Source organism: Eschrichtius robustus, chromosome 6 (genome assembly GCF_028021215.1).
Source record: "Eschrichtius robustus isolate mEscRob2 chromosome 6, mEscRob2.pri, whole genome shotgun sequence".
Classification (NCBI taxonomy): Eukaryota; Metazoa; Chordata; class Mammalia; order Artiodactyla; family Eschrichtiidae; genus Eschrichtius; species Eschrichtius robustus.
Genome location: NC_090829.1, coordinates 75154659 through 75174357, shown reverse-complemented (window position 1 = coordinate 75174357; position 19699 = coordinate 75154659). Strand labels below are relative to the sequence as shown.

Sequence of the window (19699 nt, the reverse complement as noted above, 5' to 3'; positions counted from 1 at the left end):
CCCAGCTAACTTTCTGACTTCCTATTTCTGTTTGAGGCTGTGAAGGTCACAAGGTCCAGAAAAATAATATAATTATTTTACTAACATGATATTGCTCACTCCTCATAAGCTGGCAAAAAGAAAAAAGAAAAGGAAAAACCCTAATTCTTTATAACACAAAAACTTGTCAATAACTTAAATAATTTTATAAATTAAATCTCTTAAAAGAAAATAATTATAAATATCTAAGTAGTGTTTCTCTGTTTAGTTCAACAAATTCATTCTTTGCTCTTAAAGAAGTCTGCTCGGGGCTTCCCTGGTGGCGCAGTGGTTCAGAGTCTGCCTGCCAATGCAGGGGACACGGGTTTGAGCCCTGGTCTGGGAAGATCCCACGTGCCGTGGAGTGACTGGGCCTGTGAGCCACAATTGCTGAGCCTGCGCGTCTGGAGCCTGTGCTCTGCAACGGGAGAGGCCGCGATAGTGAGAGGCCCACGCACCGCGATGAAGAGTGGCCCTCACTTGCCATAGCTAGAAGAAAGCCCTCGCACAGAAATGAAGACCCAACACAGCCATAAATAAATAAAATAAATTAAAAAAAACAAAAAAAAGAAGTCTGCTCAATTTTTCCCCTTCTTTCAGATACAGTCGAACTGTTACAATTACCATTCTTGATTCTCCTTAGTGCTGCAGGAGGCACCCTTCTTTTTTTTCAGACCAGTGTCTGACTTTTATAACACGGTGCCTGAGATCATTTCCTTTGACCCACCAGAACTAATATCGTACTCTCCTCTACCTGTCTATTCTTCTCCCTATTCTCATGTAAGCTATCAGAAGAAATAATGTGGTGACATTTCCATTAAAAGGAACCACCTATTTGAATCATACCCAAAATAAGTTAAATTCATTCAACCAATTAATGCAAATATTTTAAATTTAAACTTAAATAACTGTACTTATTCATTTCTACTGATATATAGTGTTCTTCAGTGTTTCCAGCTCTTATGCATGAGCAGGTTACCTAAAGCACACAGGAAAAAGGGGCCAAATCTCTCATTTAAAAAAAGAGATGTTTTAGCCATTGTGTATTGCTTATTATCAAACATGTAAATATATAGTGAGACATCTTTTAGGATGTTCACAATGTTCTTAATTTCTCCCTTTCATTCACAGGGGCTGGCTCTCCTTCCCTCCCAGCTTTTCAGAGTCATATATACCAGTAACGTTTAACCCTGGGAACCCTCTCAAAGGAAGTAACACTGAACTCCAGGGCTCTCCTCATTCTTGATACCCTGGTAAAACTCCTGCCCCTCCTTTAAGAGCCATCTCAAGCATAATCTCATTATACTTCCCTTGACTTGTCTAGGCACTCAAAGAATTCGCCCACTGTGTTTCTATTACTCTAGTGTAGCAATTATCACACAGTAGGGTAATTCTTCATTAGATTTTAAGTTCCTTGAGACTAAGAGCTTTGTGTCTTTAGCATCTAACACAATATCTGACTTATTAAAAGGTCAAGTTTATTTGCTAGAATTAAGTTAATTTAGTGTGCCAACACTGGATATATCATGCTGATCAATTCTCTAATCAGCTATTTTTAAATTAAAAATTGGAAAATTAATTATTTCTGAATAAACAAAGTTTATTTGGTAGATAATTAATTAATTAATCTTTAAAATGTCGGCTCCATGAAGGAAATCTTAAGAAAAGATCCTTAATAGCAGTAGAGGAAATATAGGAGAGATACCTACAGACCAGGTCAGATTACACCCACACCACCACCAATCCTCTGCAACATGAATTAAAAATAAAATGGGTAAATCAATGACAGATTAATATCCAGAATGAATATTATACACACACACACACACACACACATATATATACCTAACACTCAACAAGAAAAAACAACCCAATTAAAAAATGGGCAAAGGACTTGAATAGACATTTTTCCAGAGAAGATATACAAATGGCTAAAAGGAACATGGAAAAACACTCAACATCACTAATCACTAAGGAAATGCAAATCAAAACCACAATGAGATACCACTTCACATCAATGAGGATGGCCATTATTTTTTTTTTTTAAATAAATTTTATTTATTTATTTTTTACCGCGTGGGGTCTTTGTTGCTGCGCGTGGACTTTCTCTAGTTGAGTCGAGCGGGGGCTACTCTTTGTTGCAGTGCGCGGGGTTCTCATTGCAGTGGCTTCTCTTGTTGCAGAGTGCGGACTCTAGGCGCGCAGGCTTCAGTAGTTGTGGCACACGGGCTTAGCTGCTCCGCGGCATATGGGATCTTCCCCAACCAGGGCTCGAACCTGTGTCCCCTGCATTGGCAGGCGGATTCTTAACCACTGCGCCACCAGGGAAGCCCGAGAATGGCCATTATTAAAAACGAAAGTCAGAAAATAACAAGACTTGGTGAGGATACAGAATACTGGAACCCCTGTGCATTGCTGGTGAGAATGTGAAGTGGTACAATTGCTATAGAAAACAGTAGAGTGGTTCTTCAAAAAATTAAACATGAAATTATGTTTATGATCCAACAATTACACTTCTGAGTATACATCCAAAAGAACTGAAAGCAGGGACTCGAACAGGTATTTGTCTACCAATATTACAGCTACGTTATTCACAATAGGCAAAAGGTGGAAACAACCCAATGAACAGTCCAAGTGTCCATTAACAGATGAATGGATAAACAAAATGTGGTATATGTATACAACAAAATACTCTTCAGCCTTAAAAAGTAATGAAATTCTGATACATGCTACAACACGGATGAACCTTGAAAACACTGTGTTAAGTGAAACAAGCCAGACACAAAAGGATAAATACTGTATGATTCCACTTATATGAGGCACCTAGAATACTCAAATTCAGAGATAGAAAGTAGAATGGTTACCGGGCGTAGAGGGAAGAGGTAATGGAGAGATACTGTTTAATATAGTTTCACTCTGGGATGATGAAAAGGTTATGCAGATGGATACAGTGGTGATGGTTGCACAACAATGTGAATCTACTCAGTGCCACTGAACAGTACGCTTAAAAATGATTTAAATGGTAAATTTTGTTACATATATTTTATCAAAATAAAAAATGTATAGTACTCAAAGTAGAAAATAAATGTAATCTGCCTCTTTTTAGTGATATGTACGTTAAAAATCTTCCTCCAAAATTACGGACTTTTCTAAAAACTGTATATTATACCTTGGCAATAAACCAAATAATACAGAAATTTAAGAAACAAAAATTCAAAGTATTCTGGGGACTTCCCTGGGGGTCCAGTGGTAAAGAACCCACCTTACAGGGGGCGCGGGTTCAACCCCTGGTCAGGGAACTAAGATACCACATGCCATGGGGCAACTAGGCCCGTGTGCTGTAACTACTGAGCTTGCACACCTCAACTAGAGAGCCTGCATGCCACAAAACTACAGAGCTCATGCGCTCTGGAACCTGCACGCCACAACTACAGGGCCCATGCGCCCTGGAGCCTGCACATCACAACTACAGAGAGAAAACCCACACGCCACAACTAGAGAGAAGCCCGTGCGCTGCAACAAAAGATCCTGCATGCCTCAATGAAGATCCCGTGTGCCACAACTAAGATCCGGAGCAGCCAAAAATAAAGAAAAATAAATAATAAATAAATCTTTAAAAAAAACCCAAAACAACAGAAAGTATTCTGTAATCCCAAATCTCAAAAAGTTAGTTTCATAACTGTGTAACAAAAAATGTAAACTGGGGACTTCCCTGGTGGCGCAGTGGTTAAGAGTCCGCCTGCCAATGCAGGGGACAACGGTTTGATCCCTGGCCCGGGAAGATCCCACGTGCCACGGAGCAACTAAGCCCGTGTACCACAGCTGCTGAGCCTGCGCTCTAGAGCCTGTGAGCCACAACTACTGAGCCCACGTGCCACAACTACTGAAGCCCGCGCGCCTAGATCCCGTGCTTCGCAACAAGAGAAGCCACCGCAATGAGAAGCCCACGCACCGCAACAAAGAGTAGCCCCCGCTCACCACAACTAGAGAAACACCGCATGCAGCAACGAAGACCCAATGCAGCCAAAAATAAATAAATAAATGTTCCTTTAAAAATTTAACAAATAGGGCTTCCCTGGTGGCGCAGTGGTTGAGAATCCACCTGCCAGTGCAGGGGACACGGGTTCGATCCCTGGTCCGGGAAGATCCCACATGCCGCGGAGCAACTAAGCTCGTGTGCCACAACTACTGAGCCTGTGCTCTAGAGCCCGTGAGCCACAACTACTGAGCCCGCGTGCCACAACTACTGAAGCCCACGCGCCTAGAGCCCGTGCTCCACAACAAGAGAGGCCACCACAATGAGAAGCCCGCACACCGCAACGAAGAGTAGCCTCCGCTCGCCGCAACTAGAGAAAGCCCGCGTGCAGCAACGAAGACCCAACACAGCCAAAAATAAATAAATAAATAAAATAAATTTAAAAAAAAAAATTAACAAATAAATAAATTCTAGTCTTTAAAAAAAAAAAATGTAAACTGTTTATTATCTCTTTCCTTCCTAACTCCATTTCTCTTTCCCAGGGAAAAAAAAAGTATTTGACATTTCATTCTATTCAGCTTTGTAATTGTAACAGTAGAACTTATTTCTTTAAATCTCTAAAGCTAAGCCAGTCCAAACACAAATTAATGTTTTCAACTGTATGGCATTTATTAAGAAATGCTAGTAGTTAAAAGTTAAAAGTCTTATGTTCTTCTAACAACTCCTTCAGGCCATCCCACGCAATGACATCATCCTTACCAAATAAAGCCCATTATGCAATACCCACATATACAGTACTATCACTTTCTATGAGAACAGTCACTGCTGTGAATGTTAAAAGGGCCTGAGATTATGACAAATATTCTGTATAAGAGATTTTTAACACTAAGCTATACAAACTTCAGAAGAATATTATAGGGATAATATCCTTTAACACATAAAGAAATAGTAAATACAAATTATTAAAAGTTTCTAAAATACACATTCAATATGAAATAATTCAATAAGAAATAAAAACTAAAATTCTTAAGGAAGGTCAAGTCCCTAAAGAATTATATAAAAGTAATAACTTAAAATATGATTTGGTAACTATTTAACAAACCTCAATGATATTGTTTAGGGTGCTTCCCACAGGCTAACAAATACCAAGGAGAAAGAACATAAACATTTGCCCATTAAATGAAGATACTGTGATGGCTGATAAAAGTTTGTTACACTTTTTAAACCTTCTCTTTAAATTTGCTCCAAAATTTTAAATCCAAAAAACACTCTATATTTAGTTATTTCCTTTATGCTTTCAACCACTATGCCACTGCCATGAAAATTTTGTTGAGAGAATGCAATAAAAATCATTTTATTTTAGCTATTAATTATACAACCCAGAAAGGTCAGAAATGAGAATATTAGATCTAATGCTTTTCATTTTGAAGTCATATTACTTATATATATGGATATTCTCTTTAAATTGTTTTTAATTTTTTATTAAAGGTAGTAAATTTATATAATTTTAAATGCCAATCAGTGACTTCTGCTTCCAGGAAGATAAAGCAGATGTACTTTTCCCTATTCCTAAACTAAAAATCCTAGCAATCACATCTAAAACAAACATAAGGAGATTCTAAAGGGTTGAAACAAGACAACTAAGGACTTCAAGACCCAAGGAATGACACGGTGATCAGTCCCTTGGGTTTTCTTTTTGCCTCATGTATCCTAGACTTGGAGCTGACAACTCCAAGTTGGCAATCCAGAAACACCAATGGGCAGAGACAAAAACAAACAAACAAACAAACAAACCAACAAAAGCCTGCTTTCTCTATCCAAAGGACCAGGAAAGGGGCAACTTAACAAGACAGAAAACTTTTAGACAGTAACTACTCTACTTCAGCCAAACACCTCACAAAAAATTGTGGCCTCATCCCACCCATGGAACAAAGGCTAACTGGGAGCCTAAACTTCCACCCTTGCAGGACTGTAACTTAACATTTTAGTGGCTCCCCACCAGTCTCCACTGGTGTGGTGTCAAAGAGGGTCAAGGAAGGAGCCGGGACTTTTATGCCTACTAGAAGGTAATGTGGCCCCACTCCCCATCATGTGGGATCAGTGGAGACATTATGGGGAGCCTGGACTTCCACCTCTAACCAGCAGTAACGAGGAGCCCTCCGCCTTCCTGCTGGCGTGATGTCAGAGGAGGACTAGGAGAGTCAGGACTCTGACCACTGCCCACCTGTTGCAGAGGCAGAAAGAAAAAACAAATGGTCTGTCATAAGATTGCTCTTCCTTTTCAGAAAGCAAGGACCTTGAAGAAATCTCTTGATTCCTTAGAGGAAGAAAATAATGGGAAGTGTATAGGGTATGTAGCAAAAACTTCAAGGACTGAAAAAATTTCAAAATCTCAACCCGATGCTAATTTTAATTTCTACATTAGAGTATAAAAATTCAGACCACCATGAATGGTGTCATTACTGAAATAAAAAAAGATTAGGCACATTTTAAGAGGGAGTGCCACTGACCTATCTGACTTCTGAGTGAAGCAAATACTTTAATAAGATCCAATCTCTATAATTAACAATCCCCAAAGTCAAAAGCAATGTGAACTAGAAGGGCCCAGGGATTCAGTAATAGGGATGTTGATAATCAGCAAAAATGAAGTAGACTGTTAAAAATAAGTAGAGAAAATCCATTAATGTCTTATTTTTGTTTATAACATTGGAATTCATACTGAATGATGACCACTTGATAATGACTAATTCAGAGAATACATATTTTTTATGAATGTTATGAATGTGACTATCACAACTTATTTTCCTTATTTTTACTTTCACACAGCAGCATTTACAGAGATGCCAAAATGAGCCTCATTATGAGGCAGATCTTGGTTTTAATCAGTTATAAAATTAAAAGTATAGATTATGATCAAAACAGTCAAATTTTTAGATGATACAGTGACATCTTTTTATGTTTCTTTCTAGCACCTTGAAAGTTAAAACTTCATAAACTCTCTGAACAAATTTATTACAATCTCATCACAACAAACTTTAACTGCAGCATGTCTGGCCTCCCCTAAAATTAGGAAATCTGGCCATGATACTATAAAGTTTCTTTACAATAAGGTTTAATTTGTTGTTAATAAAAGATCACCAGGTTAAATGAATGCACTGTCAAATCTTTTTAACATAGTAACATGCTACTAGAAAAAAAAAATTGTTAGAAGTAACTTGTTTTCCCATCTTAAAATATGTGACTATTAATATAAGACTTGCATATATAAACCTGAAAAGGTAAAATATAGAAATCTAAGAGTTTCTATGTATTCCAAAACCTAAGGGTTTCTATATATTCCTTTTTCATTAAAAGATTAACGCCTATTTTTTTTGTTGTAGTTATACAGATTGACCAATTGTCTAGATTAAAATACTGATACCAGTATCTTGTTACTAGTACAGGTGAGAAAGGGAAGAATTCCTAATAAACTGCTAATATTTTTAAAGTGTATGGGGTTTGATTTTTGATCTCTACTGAAAGGTTTAAACCTATTTCCAGGCCCATATTTATACTTAATTTCACAGAAATGTCTTATTAAGTGTATTATATCCTCAACAAATACCATAAAATGAAAATATTCAGTTGACTGTTTATTCAAAATTTTTTGACAATTGCAGTGTAATGAAAGGATTTCAACTTTGAATTTATAATTTACTATGGTGGGGTTAATTTCTGTCAGTACTTGAGATTGTATCATCAGCCTTCTTTCACAATGGAATCCCTTTACTGACTTAGTATTTAATTTAAACATGTATTTGTCTTTCTTTTTTTAAGTGCTTAGCCTAAATTTATTTTTAAAAGCATGAAATAGCACTTGTTTAAAACTTAACATTCTTATAAAATTCTCTGCAAAATGTATGCAGAATTTAAATTATGGCCAAACGTATTATCATTACCCTATTTAAAATTTTAATCAGCTTTCCAGAAATGGTTTCTTCATAGTATAACTGTTAAATCAAATTGAGGATTTACTGGTAAAAATAACAGGTTATTTTATTCACCAAAAGGATGAAGACAAAGTGATACTCAAACAACCTTTTTATTCTGCAATTCAGTCATTCTATAAAACCAATTATAGTCTTAATGCAGTTTTTAAATATCGTGCTGGTAATCTTTTTTTTTTTTTCAGGTGTGCAAAATTAGAACTTTATTTCTCTTTAACTGAACTTAACACTTGTTGTGGATTGAATTTTGTCTTTCCAAAAAGGTATGTTACAGTTCTAATCCCCCAGTGCCTCAGAATATGACCTTATTTGAAGACAGGCTCTTTACAGAGGGAATCAAGTTGAAATGAGGTCCTTAGGGTGAGTCCTAATCCAATGTGATCCATGTCTTTACCTCAAGGGGAAAATTGGACACTGACATGCACTCAGGGAAAACACCACATGCCGATGAAGGCAGAGATCAAAGTGATGCTTCTAAAGCTAAGGAACACTAAAGACTGCCAGCAAACCAGCAGAAACTAGGGCAGAGGCATGGAACGGTTTCTCTCTTGGCCCTCAGAAGGAAGCAACCATGTTGATACCTTGATCCTGGACTTCTTCGCACTGGTAATCTTGTATACTCTAGCTCACTAATGATGACCAAAGTTTCCTAGGCTCCTACTGGAGAGCAATTTGGTCTCATTGTTAATACCTGAATGTTCAAATCCCAAACTTTTATTTTACAGAACATGTGTAAAATTGCTAAATACTGATGTTATGTAAATGCTTTTGTTGATCATTATTTCTTCACAACTTAAAACAAGATGTTTCTAGCAACTTTCTGAGATTTTTTTTTACTATCTCAAGAGGCTCCCCCTAACCCCAAATTAGTACTTAACTTTTAATTACTGACAAGAGCAATGCCATCTATTTTCAGCACAACTAAATCTAGGTAAATGAATTTTTATTTTTCATTGCAACACTCTATATTTTCATTTAAACTATGATACAGTTGCCCCTTTTTTCTCCTGCTTGGAATGCTGTCTCCCAACACATTTTAAAGAAGAGACCTAATTCAAAAATAACCGACTACATACTTTGCTTATTAATATGAAAGGCTATTTAGAGCAAAAACAAATTGTTTTAGAAATGGCCAAGTTTTAAAAAAGCAGCAACTATTTCTGCATTCTCATAAAGTCTCTGAGATGAGCTTGACAATCATCAGCTTTTGAAATGTGAATTCCTATTGCCAGAGTAAAGGTCTCATTTCTATAACACCATGATACATTGCATTTTTTCCAGCCCTTCTATCCACCCTCTGTCCACTGTCTGGAGAGGCCCCAGGGCAGTCAATGTTTGGAACTGAGCGCTTAATAAACCAAAAAAAAAAAAGTCTTACTGGAAAAGCTATCAAGGATGCTGGAGTCTAAGAAGGCCCACACACCATGCTTTATCACTTTGCATACATATTATCCAGGAAAAGCAATAATGTATACTGAATGATTTGGAAAAATAGCTCCCCCCCCCCATTTTTGTTTTCTACATATCCTAGGAGTGTGGGATGCTGAAAAATGTATGTAGGTTGATAAAATTTTGGTACATATTTCTAAAGCTGGGCTATGATAAAAAATATTAAAGAAATTTAACAAGAAGGGTGAAAAATTAAATCAAACTTAAAACTCTAATTTAATTTAGCTAAGAGAATTATCTTTGTAGTCTGGAGACCTGGGTTCTAATCTTCTTTTGTTGGTGACATATGCTGCACTGGGATGATAAAGTCACTTTATTTTGAAATGTGAAAATTGTGTAATGAAAAAGGATGAGAACTCTGTTTTTTGAAAAAGGACATTGTATATATTTTACAAATATAATGCATTATTAATGATGGAAAATTTGCAGCCAAACATAATATTTTTATTTGATAGCTTCTTACTTTAAGTAATATAAAATCTAAAGATAACTAAAATAATTTCTCCAGAAATTTTAAAAGAAATCCTTAAAATGATAATCCAAAAAGTCAAAGTAAAATGAAACTTTTAAAGTACAATCAGAAGGAAACTAAATCATACATTACAAAAATGACTTCAACAAAAATCTCTGGGAAAACATGATACCAATTACCAGTAGTAACCAATCAACCATCTTTATCTTCTATATTGGGGGGCACATGTCCGTTTAGAACCATGGCAGTACAATGTATCAATTTAATACTGTTATATATATTTTATGACTCCATAATGAAATGTAAAATAAGACTGAAAAAATTGAAAACATTTTGTAACAAACTGGAGTTGGTTTATTTTAGATTAAATATATATTTTAAAAAGCAATCTCTATATATTTTAAAAAACTAGGGACTTCCCTGGTGGTCCAATGGTTAAGACTCCTTGCTCCCAATGCAGGGGGCCCAGGTTTGACCCCTGGTCAGGGAACTAGATCCCGCATGCCACAACTAAGAGATCCTGCATGCTGCAACTAAAAAGATCCCGCATGTTGAAACGAAGATCTCGCAAGTGGCAACGAATATCCCGCGCGCCGCAAATAAGACCTGGCGCAGCCAAATAAATATTCAAACAAACAAAAAAACAGGGAAAAAAAAACCCCTATATCCATTCCTAAAACAGTGCCTGAGACATAGGCACAAAATACATTCTTACTAAATAAATATGGCACTGAATTAAACAGGGGAAAGAAAGGAGAAAAAGAAAGGAAGTTAACTTTTACTGAGCACATATAAGCACTAGAGCATTTGTTAAATGTTCCATATGGCTATAATCTTGTTTAATCCACAAAAATGTCCTTACGAGGCAGGCACTGTACTGATGAGGAAACTGCCATTAGGAAGGTTAGGAAACATGCCTATGGGTCACACAAAGTTAGTAAGTGACTGAATTGAAATCCAAACCTAGATATCTCTGAATTCGAAGCCCATGCATAAATATACTTACACAAAACACTATCATACTATAAATTACTATTTTAAAATGCTGAAAAACAGGCATACGATTAATAGGCAACGCCATTATCCTAGTGAAAATCAGAATTTTTAAAGAGATACCATTTAATACATAAAAGGTATTATACAGCATCATTAAATTACTTCTTCAGACAGAGACTCTTACTAAATATTACCTTTAAGATCCATACGGATTATAGATTATATAACTACAGTATACTTATACCCTGCTGTGTCACTGGACTGGATTTTCCTTCACATCTTAAAATAGGAAGGCTGAAAATTGTAACGGGAAGCGATAGGGGTTACTTTTCTAAGTCTTACTCATGCTCCCTGGCCTGCTTTTCAGTATCTGTTGGAATTTTTATTCCTTTACATTGGGGGGGAGGGGATTATTATAATTTTTAAGAGGTATTTAATAAAACTTCTAATAAAATGTTCTTATATTGTGATCAAAGCTTTACTCCTCCCCTACCACTCAATGGTTTCTAAAAAGCAAAAGGCAGTTTTCCAGTTTTAAAAATAAGTATGGTGGGGGAATGATATAACAAAGTTTCCATAGAGCAGCAAGCAATGCACTAGGACTTCCTATGCAGAGTTGTAACCATGAAGACTTCAAAATATTGGCCCTTCAAAATTGGAGCTTTAGAATTCAGATAAATTCTTTAGTTTGTGAACTGTTAAAAATAACTGATGCTCTGAATTTAATAGAGAAGTTTTAAAAATAATTATATAATTACTATGAGATTTTCTATGTTCCATGGCAATGCCTATCAAACTTTAGCATGCATCAGATTGACCTGGAGGGCTTGTTGTGACACAGATTGCAAGGCCCTATCCCCAGCATTTCTGAAACTATAGGTCTGGGGTGAGACCCAATAATATGTATTTCTAACAATTTCCCATGTGATGCTGTTCCTGCTAGTCTAGGAACCACACTTTGACAACCAGCGCTCTATGGGAAGCTAGGGTAAATCCAACAGACTTGTGTATTGGTAGAGCAGGCCTAGGATTTCTAGTCCAAGACAATAATTTGAATGTTTGCAACTAAGAGCAATATGATTTTTCTTCTTTCTATTTTCTCAGAGAAGCTAAATGATTGGCATTCTGTAATTATCTCTGCTTCTGTGTTTGTCCGCATTTGGAAAATATACTAAGAAACTTGAACACTATATTACTATGAAGCTGCAACTGTGATATATTTATGTTGCTGTAAGGTTTCTTCCTCCAGAAGAAACTGGAGGAAGAAATAACTCAAACTTTTGATACGCACTCTAATGATAACAGTAACACAACAAGTTAAAGAAAAATGGAAAGTTCTGAGTCATACCAAGAACCCTGGCAAAGTAAAAAATTATCTTTTTGACAAGGCAGCATAATGTAAGACAGACAGCAAAGAATATACTGTATTCCGCAAAAACCATCACTTGCTGAGGCACAGAGTACATGAAATAATTCAATACTATTTATTCTAGATCATAATATTATTTTACATTGAATTTAAGTAATAGTTGTTAAATACTTAGTATGTTAGTTTAAATACATTTTGCTAGAAAGTCATTATGCATATGAAATATTCCTCTGTTTAAAGAAAGAAAATAAATCTTTGGTGAAATTGGTCCTGATTAATCTACTGGATACACAAAGGAAATCAGACTAACTACACTGAGGACACTAAGGAAGTTAAATTCAGGAGCCTTCAAAAATATGGGTTCAATGGCATCATATACATGAGATTTATTGAAAATGAGCAGTCACAAGGTGGCATTTAAATGTCAATATTCTGAAGCTTTTGATAGTACTTTCACTCAAAATATAGCTTGGTATAATAATATATAGTAACACGATACATAAAATATGACTATACTGGTATGAAGGAAAGGAAAAGCTGGTAACTCAGATTAGAACATAAGTGAGACTCAACTGAAGAGCTTTAATACTAGAGTAAGAAAAGAATTTGGTCAAATAGGAGTTAAAATTGTCCATATTCATGACTTTGAAAGGTTCCTACTCCTTCACATAAAGTATCTAAGTTGCTCTTGATGCCATCCTGTCTGGTATCAGTTGTCATGTGAAATGATATAAAAGGAGGCTCCAGTAGACAGATCGTAATCCTGTATCCTATTGCTCACTAGAAGGAACCAAGACTGCTTAAAGATAACAGATGCTTTATTTGGGGGAAGGGGGGAAACAAGATGGATCTAGAAAATCTTTTTGTTCTTGGAATGCAATTTTCAAGTTCTCAGCAGCAATGCTGGGATGGGGAAAGGCTTGCTCAAGAGGAGGGCTCCCACATGTGAAGGGTTTAGGCAGTGACATGCGAGTATGGAACACAACAGGTAGAGCCAGTTATAAACTTCTTGAATCTCTAAGAGATCCTTAAGTCCAGAAGGATCCTAAAAAGCAGAGATAACATAAAGGGTGCTGTGAAGAAATCTATACCTATTATGAAAAACTGTCTTTCTTTTGTGACAAAAGGAGAGGATAATCAAGATACAGATTCTATAGAAAGTAAGTCTTTAAGCTGTGTTTGTCATTATGTTACGTTGGAAAATAAAGAAGTGTTTACAAAATTGCAAGTACTATGATAAGACAACAAAATTAATAAACTTATGCTGATCGCTGTTGATCTGACCTCAAGAATATTGTTTCTATTGTTACTAAACAGTGTCTTCATAAGCAAGATAAACAACTGAACCAGTAATAATTAGGCTTCTAAAAGCAAATACGAGAAACAAATATCCAATGAGAAATAAAGACCTGCTTATGGTATAACAATTTTGGGTAGAAAGCCCCAATCCTCATAATAGAAGTGGGGACCAAAAAACACAAGAAGATTAAGCTGTGGACACAGGTTGGGGGTTCTGCACAAGCTGGCATCCTTACTACACCTATAGGATGACATACTAAGGCTTTTTTTTTACCTTTTGAGTGTAACTTTGGCAGCGGCCCAGCTGAGCCAAGGCACAGTCCAAAAGGACTTGTTAACATCACATTTAATTCTAGCCATATACATATCCATGATATGTCCAGATCATGAGCATATCATATCCTGGAACAAAGTAACTGGTGGCATAACTTTCTTCTTTGCCTACTGCACCTTTCCTCTTTTTTTAACAGACTGGTGTTGAGAGTGCTCAATTTGGTTCACCTCTGTGGCATGGGGTTAGAATAACTGGGGTCAACCACTTACTAAACTCAGAGACCCTCTGGGAAAAGATGAGCAACCTCAATTACCTGATTAGCTGTAGAGCAGTGCTTCTCAAAACTGTAACGTTCTCATAAGCACCTGGGGGTCTTATTAAGATGCAGACTCTAATTCTGAGATGGAGCCTGAAATTCTGCATTTCTCATAAAATCCTAAGTCAGGGGTCCCCAACCCCCAGGCTGCAGACCGCTACTGGTCCGGTACTGGTCCAGTACTGGTCCGTGGCCTGTTAGGAACCAGGCTGCACAGCAGGAGGCGAGTAGCGAGCAAACAAAGCTTCATCTGCCGCTCCCCATGGTTCCCCATGGCTCACGTTACCACCTAAACCATCGCTCGCATTACCACCTGAACCATTCCCACCCCACCCCCACCCCCCGTCCGTGGAAAAACTGTCTTCCATGAAACCGGTTCCTGGTGCCAAAAACGTTGGGGACCGCGGTCCTCAGTGATGCCACACTGCTGGTCCATAAACCACACTCTGAATAACAAAACTTTATAGACCCATAGATCACACTTGAAAATTTCAGAAGAAGATGCTATATAATAATAGTACCCTAGGAAAAGCAAGTCATAACAAAAAGAGTAATTATGACTTTGAATAGTATGTCAACCAAGAAAACAGAAAAACTTGTGTTACTGAAACCAAATAACAACCAAGAATTTTTCAATCCACATATGCAAGAGGCTCTGCAAACCTCAAGTAGGACACATATAAAGAAAGCCACATCAGGGACTTCCCTGGTGGTCCAGTGGTTAAGAATCCGCCTTCCGATACAGGGGATGCAGGTTCGATTTCTGGTTGGGGAACTAAGATCCCACATGCTGCGGGGCGACTAAGCGCGCGCACCACAACTACTGAGCCTGCACGCTCTAGAGCCCACGTGCCACAACTAGAGAGAAGCCCCCGTGCCACAATGAAGAGCCTGTGCTCGGCAACAAAAGATCCCCCATGCTGCGACTAAAGACCCAACGCAGCCAAATAAATACTAAAAAAAAAAAAAAGAAAGCCACATCATAATCAAGCTGCAGAAAATCAAAGACAAAGGGAAAACAATCTTAAAAGCAGTCAGAGAAGAAACATCTTCTTACTCCCAAAGTAACACTGCCCCTACCCTACTCAACCCCACCCCTTTGAATCCATGGAAGCAGCTCAGCCCACTTCATATACACAATGGTTTGTTTTGTACATGCTATAAAAGGAATCCCTCGTCATCTATAACATTGCTTCAAGAAATTCCTTAAGTCTCTGTCTTCTAATATTCTTCCTTTTCAAGAGGTCACAGCTCTCTACTCTTGGGTTCCATACTTCAGACAGTCTCTCATTTCCCATATTGCCTCAAAGTAGGGCCTAGAGTGCTTTCGGATATTTAACATTAAATTCCCTTTCTCCAGGACTTCCCTGGTGGCTCAGTGGTTAGGAATCCGCCTGCCAATGCAGGGGACATGGGTTGGAGCCCTGGTCCGGGAAGATCCCACATGCCACGGAGCAACTAAGCCCTTGCGCCACAACTACTGAGCCTGTGCTCTAGAGCCCGCGAGCCACAACTACTGAAGCCCGCATGCCTAGAGCCCGCGCTCCGCAACAAGAGAAGCCCAAGCAATGAGAAGACCGCTCGCCACAACTAGAGAAAGACTGCGCGCAGCAACGAAGACCCAACACAGCCAAAAATTAAAAAAAAAAAAAATTCCCTTTCTCGTACTGAAAGATCATGAAGAGGCTAATCACTGTCTGAATCACAGCAGTCTTCAAGGGAGGAATGTGAGCCTACTAGCCAGGGGCTACATCAAATGATCCACTGGAGTGTGGAAGAAAAACATTAGAACTTTTGTTTCTATTTATGTTTATTTAAGTTCTCCTTTAAATTTTATGTTTCATGTCTATTTTATAATACATAATTTTAGTACATTAGTATATGCACATAACATAAATAAACATACATTTGTTGTCAAAAATTTCTTACTATGGGACAAAAATGACAATAGAATACTGTCCCTAGGTACTGGGATTTGGGACACAGCAGACACTTGAAAGGACAGGAGGTAGGCAACACTGTTCATCTTTCTTCTCAAATTAACGCAGACTTCAGATCTTAAAAAGACACTGAGGGTACTCTCAGAATTAAAAAAAAAAAAAAAAAAAGGAAAACTGAAGGTACCCCTTGAAAAGAGCCAATTAATAATCTTTTCCTCCTCTCCCAACTGAACCAAGCAACAGAACGTTTAGTTGTAGAAAAGTTACACTAATTACAATCAGTAAACTGCCTATCATCACATCATATATATTGCTTACTGTGCATTACGATAATTATACACTCCACTAAACGCCTGACTGGTTACCTGATTTTAGTATTAAATACAACTTGTAGTTAGACACATGCCATTTTTTTAGGCTGCCCAGGATCTAAACACTATTCCTTTTCTGAAACAGAGTTCTTACCTCAACAGAAGCTGAAAAATGCCACACAGTATGCTTGCTTTCCCAGACTCTCTTGCAGCTAGGGGCACAGGCACATGATCTAGGTTCCCCCAAGCAGACACATCCTCCCCTAACCTTGAACTGAAAGCAGAATGGAAACAATACATCCCAATTTTCACAGGTAGTGGTGGCAAACGCTCCAGTGCTGGTATAGAGTTATCCATTATCATTCACTGGTGCTAGTGGTGCAAGTTGAGGTATTTGTCCCCAGGTGGCAATGCTTGTGGTGTCTTCACAGGATAAGTTCTGGCACATGATTTTGGGCATTATTCCTGGTTACTTATCCTTCCAGCCTGGTTCTCCAGTCCTCCCAGAGATTTTGTGGGCTACTCATAACCACAGCTGGTTTCTGCTGCTCGTAACTAAGACCCTGACTAACCATACATGCTCAATTTTCGTAGTTTATTTTTTCATGTAAATTGGTTATCTATTTGTAACAACACAGTTCTTCAGTGACACTACCTTTAAAACAAATAAACCAACCTTTCAAGTGTTTATTCTATATCAAAGTGCCCAGTTTTGCAAAACAAAGTCTGTATTTTATACTTAAAATTTTTTTTTTCAATTGAATAAAATCTTTGGCTTACCTAATCAAGATATCTTTAGGAAGTGAAAAATTACTGTTTTCCTAAATGAATTTTAGAGTAAAGTAGCAGAGTCTATAGAAGAATTTCTTAAGTGGTAGTTCTTAGGCCAACTGCACCTAGAACTAACAGATTGCTTGTTAAAAATGCAGCTTAATGGACCCCACCCCAGATCTCCTGAATCAGACTCTCTAGGGTCTGGACTCAGGAATGTACATTTTTTAAAAAGTGCAATGGGGGATTTTATGCACACTAAAGTTTGAGAACCAATAGGCTATGGTCTGTCACTTGATAATAGATGACCAGAAATCACAATGTTATTGATCTAGAAAAAGGATCACATATTTACCAGGCTAAGAGTCTCCTTGGATATCTGAGCCTTACAAAAACTTGTAATTATCAAAGTTATAAATACTGAATATACATGGAAAGCCTACTTCACTGTAAGGAGTTTAAAATTTGTTTTAGTTCTTTTATTAGCAAATCAAGGTCGTATTTTGAAAATTTTCAAACACCTAAAGACTCTCAATTGCTACTGGTTATATTTTGGGGTACTGAGTCTTAGCACATGTATCAATAACATCATCACTCTTATCTTCTATGACACCAATTAAAGAGGGTCTGAATACCTGACTTTTGACATAAAAGGGAAGTATATTCACTGGTATTATGCTTGAGAATGTTTTGATTGAATCCTACTATATCATTGAAGCCCCAAGGGTCCTCATTACACCCAGTCACACAGAAGTCAGTTGTCACTATTTCCAAAGCTAAGAAAGAGAATAGGCTCTTCATTTCCTGTTTTTGCCCTCTCATTCACTCACCCTCCCATCCATCCATCCACCCATCCAAACAATAAACACTCAAAGGATATTTGGTATTGTACTAAGTGATGTACAATAAAAAGAAAGTGAGACAGAACCCTCTATGGTGGGCAGAATCCTAAATTGGCCCCCAAGATCTCCCACCCTAATCCCTGGGACTGTGAATATGAAATATACACTGATTACATTCCTTATGTGGCAGAGGGGATTTTGCAGATATAAGTAAGTAATTACTAATCAACTGACTCCGAATTAAACAAAAGAGGATAATCTGGCTAGACCCAATCTCATCACATGAGCCCTCTGGCTGATAGCAGAAGTCAGAGATTCCAAGCAGGACACACCATTGTTGGCTTGAAGGTGGAGGCGGCCATGTTGTAGGAATGTGGATAGCTTCCAGAACCTCAGAGCAGCCCAAAAACAACAACCAGCAAGGAAATGGGGACCTCAATTTTATAACTGCAAGGAACTGAATTCTCCCAATATCTGAATGATCCGGGAAATTCTTCCCTTAAGACTCCAGATAAGAGTTCAGCCTGGCCAACACATTGATTTTGGTCTTGTAAGACATGAGTAGATAACTCAGCTGAGTCCAGTCTTCTGACCTATAGAGATGTAAGGTAATAAATGAATGTTGTTTTAAGCTGCGAAGTCTATAATGATTTTTTTATGCAGCAAGAGAAAACTAATATACCTTCTTTAAGAAGCTCCCAATCTAGTATGAAAAAAGACAATACTGTTCATTGTGACAGCAAAAAATATTGCTCATTGTGAAGCAAGAAAAGTGCCTGACTGGGGAAGGGGGATGGTAAAGAGATAGAGGAGATGGAAAAAGAGAAGTTAAAAAAGAAGAGGTGCTATGAGTAATACAGGAGTTAATTAAGAATGAATAAGTAAGCCTAAACAAAGAGGTACATGAAAAAAGTAAACAAACCATAAATATACAATTTTTAAAATAAGTATACAGTGAACAACCATACAGGTGATGAACGTAGGTTAAAGAAGAGAATATTTTCGGGCTTCCCTGGTGGCACAGTGGTTAAGAATCTGCCTGCCAATGCAGGGGACACAGGTTCAAGCCCTGGTGGCGGAAGATCCCACATGCCGCAGAGCAACTAAGCCCGTGCGCCACAACTACTGAGCCTGCGCTCTAGGGAGCCCACGAGCCACAACTACTGAGCCCACGTGCCACAACTACTGAGCCCACGTGCCACAACTACTGAAGCCCACGCACCTAGAACCCATGCTCCGCAACAAGAGCAGTCATCGCAAATGAGAAGCCCGTGCACCACAACAAAGAGTAGCCCCCGCTCGCTGCAACTAGAGAAAAGCCTTCATGCAGCAACAAAAACCCAATGCAGCCAAAAATAAAATAAATAAATTTATAATAAAAAAAAGCAGCAAGTAAATGGCATAGAAAAAATAATGTTATAAAAAAAAAAAGAATATTTTCAGTACTTCAGAAATACACCCACCTTTAACCCACTGCCTCCTTTCCTCTAACGTTTTCCCTTTCACCTACAAGTAACCATTATCCTAACTTTTATGGTAATCATTTCCTTGCTCTTTTAAATAGTTTTAGCATTTTAGCATTTAGGAATGATTATGCTTGTTTTTTAACTTTATTTAAATATATTTGTGCTGCATATATAGTGTCATATACTTCACTTGCTCAACATGTTTCCAAGGTTC

The 19699-nt window shown here is 37.7% G+C and overlaps 1 protein-coding gene across 8 annotated transcripts in view; it reads right to left on the bottom strand.

Annotated features, from left to right (window-relative positions):
* The window catches only part of LRCH3 (leucine rich repeats and calponin homology domain containing 3), a 113248-nt gene that overhangs the window by 80125 nt on the left and 13424 nt on the right, over positions 1-19699 (bottom strand). The gene's annotated exons all lie outside the window — the stretch shown is intronic.